Source organism: Drosophila kikkawai, chromosome 3R (genome assembly GCF_030179895.1).
Source record: "Drosophila kikkawai strain 14028-0561.14 chromosome 3R, DkikHiC1v2, whole genome shotgun sequence".
Lineage (NCBI taxonomy): Eukaryota > Metazoa > Arthropoda > Insecta > Diptera > Drosophilidae > Drosophila > Drosophila kikkawai.
Window position 1 is genome coordinate 266084 of NC_091731.1, and position 11275 is coordinate 277358.

Here is an 11275-nt window from a genome sequence, read left to right on the forward strand (position 1 = left end):
TGAAGGAATATGAAGAGCTTGGACACATGAAAGAAGTTCCTTTGGTAAATTTACCAAGGGCACACTATTTCATCCCACATCATTGTGTGCTGAAACCAGAGAGTCACACAACAAAATTACGTGTGGTTTTCGACGCATCAGCAGTGACATCCTCTGGAAAGTCATTAAATGATTTATTGCACAAAGGCCCAACAGTGCAAAATTCATTAATGTCGATATTGCTACGCTTTAGAATACACAAATATGTATTCACTGCCGACATTGAGAAAATGTACAGGCAAATTTGGATTAATCCAAAGGATCAACACTATCAAATGATAGTATGGAGGAATAGCCCACCCAGCAACTAAACAAATGCAGCATTATCCGGTTGGATCTCATGCTCTTAAAAATGATTTCTACGTGGATTATTGCATCACTGGAGCAGACACAACGCCCGAAGCCCTGCAGATAAAAACTGAGCTAAACAAAATTTTGCTAAGTTCTGGGTTTAAATTACGGAAATGGTGCGCAAACAGTAATCAACTACTACAGGGATTAAACAAAGATGACATAATCTCTGAAGTTCAGTTGGAAGATACTGCGTATGAAGATTGCAGTGTCAAAACTCTTGGAATTATTTGGAACCCCAAGATCGACAAACTTTGCGGCAAAACACAAGTTGCCACAATCTCCAAAATAACGAGACGCGATGTAGTCTCAGAAATATTTAAAATATTTGATCCTCTTGGACTATTCTCTCCAGTTGTCATAAAGGCCAAAATATTTATGCAAGGTCTGACCAAAGAGAAGTTTGACTATAATGAAGAATTACCGGAACATCTTCAGAAGCAATGGATTGCATTCCGAGAAAGCTTACAGGCTTTGAATGAAATAAAAATTTCACGACATGTCTTCGAAGGTAAGACACCAGCGACGAAGGAAATACACACATTTGTAGACGCTTCAGAAAATGCATATGCAGCAGCAGTATATCTTCGAGCAGTTCACAAGGATAAGAGGGTAACGGTCCAACTACTATGTGCAAAATCGCATTTGGCACCAATAAACACAATAACCCTTCCTCGATTAGAATTAAAGGCTGCAGTGCTTGGGGCGCAGTTAACGTCCACGGTAAAGGAACAGCTATCCATGCAAGCAGTTCCTACATATTTCTGGGCAGATTCCGAAATTGTGCTGTCCTGGATAAATAGCCCGACCACAATAAAGGACAAATTTGTGGCAACAAGAATTACGACGATTCAGGAAGCATCGTTACAAAAGGAATGGAAACATGTCCCATCAGAACAGAACGCCGCGGATGTTGCATCAAGAGGAATATGTGGATCAGAATTCGCAAATCACAGTCTTTGGTTTTATGGGCCACTCTTTTTGTATGGACCAGCGTCAAAATGGCCAGCACCATTTATTGCATCTAAAATTGAGCGCATGGCCAAAACTGCAGAAACATGTTTAGGAGCAGTTAAAGAAGATAGCAGTCTGATATACAACATTAATCACGGAAATTCATTTTCCAAGCTACTACGGATAGTAGCTTATATCCTGCGGTGGAAAAGAAAATTAGTTCTTCGCAGCATTCAGCAGAAGCATTTCATCGCAGAGTTCAAAAGTTTGAAGAAATCTCGCGATGTCGAAAAGAGCAGCAACATAAGCTCTCTCACACCGTTTATAGACCAGGACAATCTCATCCGAGTTGGCGGAAGGTTGGAAGCAGCTGCATTATCATATGATGCTAAGCACCCAATACTGCTTCCATACAATGACCCAATTGTCAAGCTTATCTTTGAAAAAGTGCACAAGGATAATATGCACTGTGGAGCCCAAGCATTAGTGGCCACTTCACGAGAAAGATATTGGGCTATAAAGGCAAAAACAATTGCCCGAAATGTTGTACTCAGCTGTGTTAAATGTACCAGAGCCAAACCAAAATTGATGGAACAAATCATGGGACATTTACCATCATTAAGAGTAACGCAAGCAAGGCCGTTCCTTAATGCCGGCGTCGATTATTGTGGACCCTTTAAAATCCACTATAAAATTCGTGGAAAGAACCACATTCAGCATACATTGCCATATTTTGCTGTTTCGCCACTAAAGCAGTCCATCTGGAGCTAGTAAGCGATCTTACAACGGAGGCATTCTTGGGAGCACTGCGTCGGTTTATAAGTCGACGTGGAAGATGTCAAACGCTGCACTGCGATAATGCAACCAATTTTGTTGAAGCTAGGAATAAGCTTCAAGAGCTGGAAGATGCCATCTTTTCGGAGACAGCCAGAAAGGCTATTATTGAGAGTTGATCTAACAAAGGAGTCAACTTTAAATTTATCCCGCCAAGAGCACCTCATTTTGGAGGATTATGGGAAGCTGCTGTAAAATCAGCTAAGCATTTGCTGCTGAAAAATGTCACCACAGCGAATCTGACATATGAAGAGTTGGAAACAGTCATAGTCGAGATTGAAGCAATTTTAAACTCTCGGCCTCTAGTTCCAATGTCATCGGATCCAAATGACTTGACTGCAATTACTCCCGGTCATTTTCTTATTGGAGAACCACTAACCGCTCAAGCTGACAGCGAGCCTTCTCAGCAACCACAGTCATTGGGACAAAGATGGCAAGCTGTATCCAAGTTAAAGCATGCCTTTTGGAGTCAATGGTCAACCGACTATCTTCAACAATTGCAACAAAGGCAAAAATGGAGGCGATCATCAGCAAACATAAAGGAAGGAGCTTTGGTGTTGATCAAAGAAGACAACACACCAGTACTCCAATGGCCAATGGGACGAGTTGTCAAGATATTTCATGGAAAGGACAATTTTGTCAGAGTAGTGGAGGTAAAAACAGCAAAAGGATACTTCAAGCGTGATATCCAGAATATAGCACCGCTGTTTCCGGAAGAAGAACCAGTACACAAACACCCTGTATCCGAAGAATCCGACGACAACAGCGTTGATGAACATGCATCGAAGAGGAAGAAGACATCAACTATGTCTACAGTGGCAATGACATTGATAGTAATGCTTTTAGTGTTACCATTAACTGTGGCACAATCCATTAACGTGACACAGTTTATGTCAAGGCCTGGAATTTTCTTCGAAAAAATTGGAAAGGGCCAACTTGCCACCACGGATTGGTCCATCGTTGTATATTACAATTTGAATCCCTACTGGCAGGATATGAACACATTCTCAATGGGAGTTACGAAGGTTGGCCACGTATGTCCACAATTTCCATATAAGGAAGCATGTACGAGTATGTATCATCATTTGAAACATCTGGAGGAGGACCTGCAAGCTAAAAATATGCTACTAGCAAGAACTAGAAAACAAAGAGCCCCACTCGACATCGTTGGAAATATAGCAAGTAGTCTTTTTGGTGTATTGGATTCAACATATGCCAAAGACGTGGCTAGCACAATAAATAAGGTTAAACATAATGAGGAACACTTATTAACCTTATTAAAGAATCAAACGTCCTTAATAGATTCAACAATTAATGTCATAAAGAGAGACGAAATTTCGAACTCTAAGCGACTTAAGTTGATTGCTGACACAAGAAATGCCAGTAATTTATTTGATAAATGGTCGTGGTATACTTCACTGTCGACTCAGCTTGCGATGATGGCGTCAAATCTTCAACGTGTACAATCGGAAATAATTAATATATTAACCGATGTTCGTCAAAACAAAATCAGCCCAATGTTGATATCACAACGACAGCTTAAGGAACAACTGGAGCAAATACGAAGACACTTAAAGACTGGACAAATTCTTCCAGTGTCTCCAAATAACATCCTCATGGCATACCAGATGATGAAGGGAGAAGGAGCTATTGTAGATGATCACGTCATTATTAAAGTCAAGTTTCCGTTGATTTCGTCACAAGTTTTAGACATCTACAAACTGACTCCCATTCCATTCATATCTCAGGAAGGGATCCAGTCAATTGAAACACGAGCACCGTTTCTGGCCATCAACAGTCATCATGATGAGTTTGTAGAAATGTCTGAGGCGGACTTTAAGACTTGCCAAGAACGGGCTAAGAATGATATTATCTGCTACAATAAGCAAGCGATGTTCTCTTCAGAGACAAGTTGTGAGATGAAATTGTTTCACAATAAAACAGATGCTTCTTGCAAACTAATAACTACAAAAAGAGCATTTTTATGGCTTGGAACGTATGCCGAAAATCAATGGATCTTTGCTACAAATTCATGCTTAAAGCTATCTGCTGTGTAGAGCTGGAAAACAATCGATGTTTGGGACCATCGATGTTTTCGATGTTTTTGAAGAAATCATCGATGAAACATCGATGTTTTCAAATAAAACATAAAAATAACAATTAAGAAGTTTTTTTTATTTGACATCTTAATTCTTATTTAAAAACATTAACTGATCAACAATGTTTGATTTTAATGCGCATCTCCTGTCAGATATAATCTGTCCAGCATTTCTGAACGCTCGCTCTGAAGCGCAGGAAGATGCTGGCACGCATAAGACCTTTTTTCGACAGCATTGCTAAGGCTGTTTGTATGCGTCTAAAAAAAACAGAGAAAACATTTTTGGTTATACGAAAACATTACATATTACATTGATTTATACCTTTCAATACTCAAGTGGATTCACTCCTTCTCCTTTATGTGCTACTTCAATACAATAAAAACAATCGATAGCGGCCCAAGAACCATCGATGTTTACAAAATTTAAGAAACATCGATGGTATCGATAGTGCCATCGATTGCTTTCCAGCTCTACCATGGTTCCATCAAAAGTGATTCCCCAATTCTTCAGTTTCTCCGCTAGCGTGGGTGCTGACATCTTTGATTTCTTGGGGAAAATGTTCCGTCTGGGTGGATCTCCATGTCTCCGATTGCATCGGCGCCACCTCTACCTTTAAGTGTTGCGCCTCTGCCTTCAAGTGTTGGTACGTGAAGCTGCGTGGGACCCGGAGGGTGTGGGTTCGGACTCGGTGTACGTGGTTTCCTCTCGGTTAGCGCGGCTGTGATCTCCGCCTCGCATTCCTGCAGTCGTTCGGCTATCTCCAGCACGTGATCATCCCGATTATTAAAATACTGTTCCGGTTGCTTCCAAAGAAAACTCCTTCAAAATCGCCTCCAATTTTCGCTTCCAGAGATAGGAAATCCAACGCGCGATATCGGCATATACCCCCGGCGGTCTCCCGCCGAAACCCCTTCGGCAGTCCGCCACTTAGACCGCCTCAGCACATTTCCTCGGCGGCCCCACCAGATCCCCTTCAGTGGACAAACAACGAAAAGCCAGACACTGTAGACACTAAGTTGCCCATCTAAACATAAACATCGGGGCCACTGCTGAACCCGAGCCCCAGATATACATCCGCTCCAATTGCAACACCATCCCGCTAGGTCTGCACATTTGTATACTGCTGCAAGTGAGAAAGTAAAATGAAATTTGACAACGACAGATGGAAATATTAGTGATAGAAAAATATATTGTGTTCAGATAATTGAAGAAGAAGTTGGAATGTTACTTAAATTAAATTATATTTGTGTTTGTGAAATAACTAAAAGGGTTGGATCCCAGCACGGGATAGACTGGTTTGAGGTGATGGTTTGAGGTTGCATCGAGCGGTTCGATCCAGCGTTCAGTTATCAGCGAAAGTTGGCAGGCGATCGTGGTTGTCGGCGGTTCGGTGCGAGCCGAACAGTGCGGTCAAATGATCGATCGTTGGCGAACGTCGACCAGAGGTTGTGTTGTAAGCGATCCGAAGTGCAGTATGGTGCTCGTACATGATCGGCAACAGTCGAGTGGTCGTAGACAGATAGGGTCGAGTTGGTAGTTGGTAGGTTGTCGGCAGGTTTGATTTTATACGAAGGGAAGAGTGAGTGGTTCGATCGAACCAGAGACAGTAGAACGTCGGTGTAGGAGAAGAGGAATGCAAGGACAAGAATTAAAGTCGAAGAATAAATTAATTTCTGCATTGGCATGTATTGGACGGCGCACTGGAACGTACAGGGCGGCCGTTTAGCATGAAAATGAGAGGAAGTTAAATAGTAATATTAATAATTGATATCGATTAGGTCTTCACTTGTATTAGGCTGCGAACTGTACAGCACAGGGCGCCTGCTTAGCAAGGGAAGGTACTAATTCGATAGAGTGAAATGATAAATTTATTAAATACGAATACCCATTAACATGTATTGGGCGGTGCACTGTAACGCACAGGGCAGCCGCCTAGCATGAGAATGAGAGGATGGAAATAAATAATATAAATAAATAAATCAAAAAAAAAAAAAAGGAGACGGGGCTGGAGGTCATTCACATGTATTAGGCGATTGCCTAGCATAGGGATGGTCGGCAGTTGAAGGGGCTGTGCGGATTCAGGATAAATCCTAATGCTGAAATGGTTTTAATTGCGTGCCTCAGGTTCAGTACCAGTGGCAATGGTCGCCGCAATAAGTACAATACCAATTGGGCTGCGGAGAAGTGAATACGCAAAGAGTTCTTTTCGTACTGATTTTATTGGATACTGCATGGGGTTTATATACATGTTTTCGGGTCAAAGGGTATTTACTTAGGTCTACTTTTGGGTTACATGGGTTTATCCTATAAAAACATAAACAGCTGGATACAGCCATGGGAACTACTTAGATAACTAATTCCTGTGACGTCTGCATGCAAATGGTGTGAAGAACGTGACCAATCGCGGGATTCTTGTTTATGACCCGTAATCACACATGTGTGCGCGGACCTGCGTGACCCGGGTATCGCGAGTTTCCCGAGTTTGTTTAAGTAGATAGGCAGCGTCCAGATGCAATCTTATCAATAGATGGCTGGTGGTGGCAGCTGCGAGCAATTACCTTCTTGACGAAATTGTACATTCTCCCGCCCGTTGAACGGATGTTCAACAATCATCAATGTTGACTGTAAACGGTTGAGTTGCGAGAGTAGCCATAGTTGCAGACGTGGTATGGCCTCGTTGATTTTGTTGAGTTATTTGCCATTTTTTAACGAAATGAATTATGCTAATAATAATTATTACGAATATTAGTCCAACATAAATGGCGATATGATGATGCTCAATAGGTGCAAGACTATGTGGTAGCCTGAATGTGTCCTTCGGGAACAGTTCCATTTTCCTTTGTAGCAGCTCATTGACATTTAGAGTCCTTACATCGATGGAATTCGTAGTATTGGAGCTCTTTGTCACAGTTTCTGTTAAGTCGATGTCTCCAAAACGAGCATAGGATGCTTGAAGTTTAGTTTCTGTGGCTTCTCGTGTCGTGATTGTCATTAATGTATTTCGAATTGTACATCCAGGTCTGGCAGTTAACCATCCAGAGCCTTGTAATTCTATATCAGATGCGCCATCTACACACACAGCAGTAGAGCTGGAAAGCAATCGATGGCACTATCGATACCATCGATGTTTCTTAAATTTTGTAAACATCGATGGTTCTTGGGCCGCTATCGATTGTTTTTATTGTATTGAAGTAGCACATAAAGGAGAAGGAGTGAATCCACTTGAGTATTGAAAGGTATAAATCAATGTAATATGTAATGTTTTCGTATAACCAAAAATGTTTTCTCTGTTTTTTTTAGACGCATACAAACAACCTTAGCAATGCTGTCGAAAAAAGGTCTTATGCGTGCCAGCATCTTCCTGCGCTTCAGAGCGAGCGTTCAGAAATGCTGGACAGATTATATCTGACAGGAGATGCGCATTAAAATCAAACATTGTTGATCAGTTAATGTTTTTAAATAAGAATTAAGATGTCAAATAAAAAAAACTTCTTAATTGTTATTTTTATGTTTTATTTGAAAACATCGATGTTTCATCGATGATTTCTTCAAAAACATCGAAAACATCGATGGTCCCAAACATCGATTGTTTTCCAGCTCTAAACCACGGACCCCATCACATTCATCCAGCATCTAGAGGAACGAGCCACCGCATATGAAGCCGACGTGAAGAATATGCCACAGGCCATCCCTGGTCACCTGACGGATACAGCTGAGCACTGGTTTCTGACAAGTCAGATGCTGGGAGTATCCTGGACGAACTTCAAGAAGGCGTTTCTTGACTTCTTCCTGCCACCAAGGTATTTTTAGAGACTCGAGGATGAGGTCATAGTAAACATCAGACTCCTGATGCACAGAACAGGATATAATTCGGAGCAGAAGTTGGATCGCATCTATGAGAATCTACAACAGGAGTATCAGATGTACGCAAGGAGGCACGACTTCACGACTTTGGAGCAACTTACCGCGATCGGGGCACAGGAAACCATGCCAGAATGTTGGCCGAACCGCAGCCACCGCTGAGAAGGAACGAGTACGAGGCCACAGTATGCTGCGTATACGCAGGAACGCCGCCAACGAGTCAGCAAAACTTCGCGCGACCAGTCAGGCGACCAACCACAACAGCCGCAGTGACACAACCAGCAAGCAACGATCCAGATAACGGGATGCAAGCCACCCTGACCAGCAGTATTTTAGGGCCTCGAGACGACAACGCCGTGCGAAACAATCCGTTTCGACGGAATCAAGCTACTGCTTCAGCGGACCAGTAGAGGAAGTGCGAGCGCCTTCCCCAGCCAGACCAGAGTACACATCTGACGCTGGAGGAGCACTAGAACCATGGGTGAACCAATTCCTACAGGAGGAACTGGCCGAATTCGAAGGACTGACGGGGGTGTCATATATCGCTGACCATAGGATCACGATGCGGGACGATAAGCCCATCAAACAGAGGTATTTCCTTAGAAACCCGCGATGCAGAGGATTATTGATGAGCAGATCGACGAGCTGCTACGCAATGACTGCACAGAGCCTTCACGGAGCCCCTATTGAACTTGTGGGCAAGAAATCTGGAGAGATGCGACTCTGTGTAGATTTTCGACAACTGAATGCCCATTCTATTCCAAATGCATACCCGCTGCCAAGGATAACACACATCTTGGAACGTCTACGTCATGCCAAGTACACATAGGCGCTCGATTTGAAGAGCGAATATTGGCAAATTCCTGTTGCCGAGTCCAGCCGCGAGTGCACAGCATTTACAGTCCCCGGAAAGGGATTGTACCACTGGAAGGTGATGCCGTTTGGCCTACACTCAGCACCAGCCACATTCCAGCGGGCGCTCGACAGGGTCATAGGACCCATAATTTCAGCGTGGCAGTGATAAAATCGCTGGCCACGGCATCCTATATTCGGAAATTGTGTGTGAAGCTTACCCGCCGCAGCCGTTACTGGGCAAATATTTCTGGAGAGGAGAGGGCGGATATATTAAACGAGCCTCTAAGCAGCCGTTACCTGAGTCATCCATCTGACCATCCTGGAGTCCGGTGAGTCCGTTCCGTGAAACGCCGTCCGGAACCGGCAGGGTATATGTATCTTGGGCCATTTATTCGCTCCGCTGTTAACATTCACCGAAGCGACGTGGCCGTGGCTTCGAACGTCCCTATTTGCATCGGGCTCGCCGCCGCCATCAGGTGCTGCGATTCCTGGCCGCGCATTCTAGCGAAGCCTCATCGCCATTGTGGGCCGCCTTATTGTTGGTGAAATAGGATAAATTATTATAATGTTGTTTTTGTTTCGATGTTCTTGTTCTTCGCGTCACATTACTTGCGTCAGGGATTTGTGCAACACAAGCTCTGCAAAATTAAAGAAACGGCTTAGAAGAAGTTGGACTTGATGAAAGCATACTTACCCGTCCCCATTATTTCTTTTGGAGCTCCAGCAGGGATAATAGGCAAGAAAAAGGGTATTACTAAGAGCCAGCTTGTGGCTATTTTCTTTATCGGACCGCCGCTTCTTCTCCGCTGCCACAGTCTTGGCTCGAGCGCATCCCAGGCCAGGGTGACGGAAATGAGTCCCATTCGAACTCAGTAATGCCAGCAAATGTTAGCAATAGGTACCTGAAATATATAATGATTTAAAACAACCAAGATGAACATTGGCCGGCCGTCAGGCCGCCTGGACTAGACTCCGGTCCGCCGGAGATGGGTGGTGCCCCAAGACACACCGGAGGCACCACAGGTTGGGTGGGAGCGTCGTGGCGACTCCATCAATGCCACCATTTCCATTCCACGAAAAGTCGTCATTTTTGTTTGTTCACATTTTTGTGCTAGAGATGTGTTTTTTGTTAGTGAGGAGTTTTATTTGAGACGTCCGATTAATCGGTGTTTCATTGTGCGGACTGCGGGAATAGGTTCGTACCCCCCTAGGCATCCACTGAGCTAGTCTGGCATTGCCCAGGGAAATATGCAGTTCCGTTACACTTGGATTATTTTGGTAACACGACAACGGTCACGCCGATCGAAAAAGGTAATCAATAAAATCTACCGCCATTCGAGACGTATTACTATGAATTTCTGAAGTCCACGTCGAAGAATTCACACATTATTGAACGCGGAAACCTTTAAATTTATGTTTTTAACCTATAATTCGCATTCGACCTTCATCGAGTGCAGACGTGCATACGGACGACCGCTACGCGGGGTTTATTCTCGTAGTGTTTTTTCATAGTAAAAAAGTAAATTCGGAACATAAAATTACGTACTGATAGTTAGGCCAAGCCCTACAGTACGTATGACATACGGACACTAGTGCGTGAGACGTGTTTTTGAGCTGCAAAGTTAATTTATATGGTGCCACGCATAACAAGCTCAAAATAATGAGCGGCGATCAAAAGAATGAACGGTTGTTTCGCTTATTTCTCAACTCGCGATATCGAAGCAGAAAACACGTCTACCAAGCCCAAACCGGCTCTACTGACCGCCGATGGCAAGAGAGCGCGCCCCAACTCCTACATCTTGGAGCTATCAATGCCAAACCCCACCACCACCGGCAGTGCTGCAATTTCTGCAAACGCAGCAAAAGCAACAACAACTAAACCAACGACCAATATTTCGAAATCGGTACCAACGGCCGCAGCGCCAAATAGAATGGTAACAAAAACCGTGAGCTCCGATAAGCAACAAGCGGTTCCGGCCATACAGACTGGAATGGATCGCTATATCCAAATTAACACAACACCAAAAGCTACGACCCTACCAACTCCAACAGATTTTCCCCGCTAGCAGCTGATGACAATAACCAAGCAGAGCCGGAGCAGGAGACCCAAAAACAGCCAAAGCCCCCACCTATTTATATTAGGGAGAAAAGCTCGAACGCCCTGGTCAACAAAATTGTTGCGCTGGTCGGGGACGAAAACTTTCATGTTGTTCCGCTTATTAAATGGTTTCTTTGCCAAGAATGTTAGCAACATTATTAACAAAAACAAAAAGCGGCAACCA

General features: G+C 43.6%; 1 long non-coding RNA gene across 1 annotated transcript; it reads right to left on the reverse strand.

Annotated features, from left to right (window-relative positions):
* Window positions 1-8312: 8312 nt before the first annotated feature.
* On the reverse strand, window positions 8313-10016 carry LOC138928951 (uncharacterized). Its single transcript, XR_011445362.1, has 3 exons — window positions 9688-10016; window positions 8911-9631; window positions 8313-8845 (listed from the first exon to the last, which is right to left on the reverse strand). It is a non-coding gene; the product is annotated as an uncharacterized lncRNA (long non-coding RNA).
* Between the last annotated feature and the right edge of the window lie 1259 nt (window positions 10017-11275).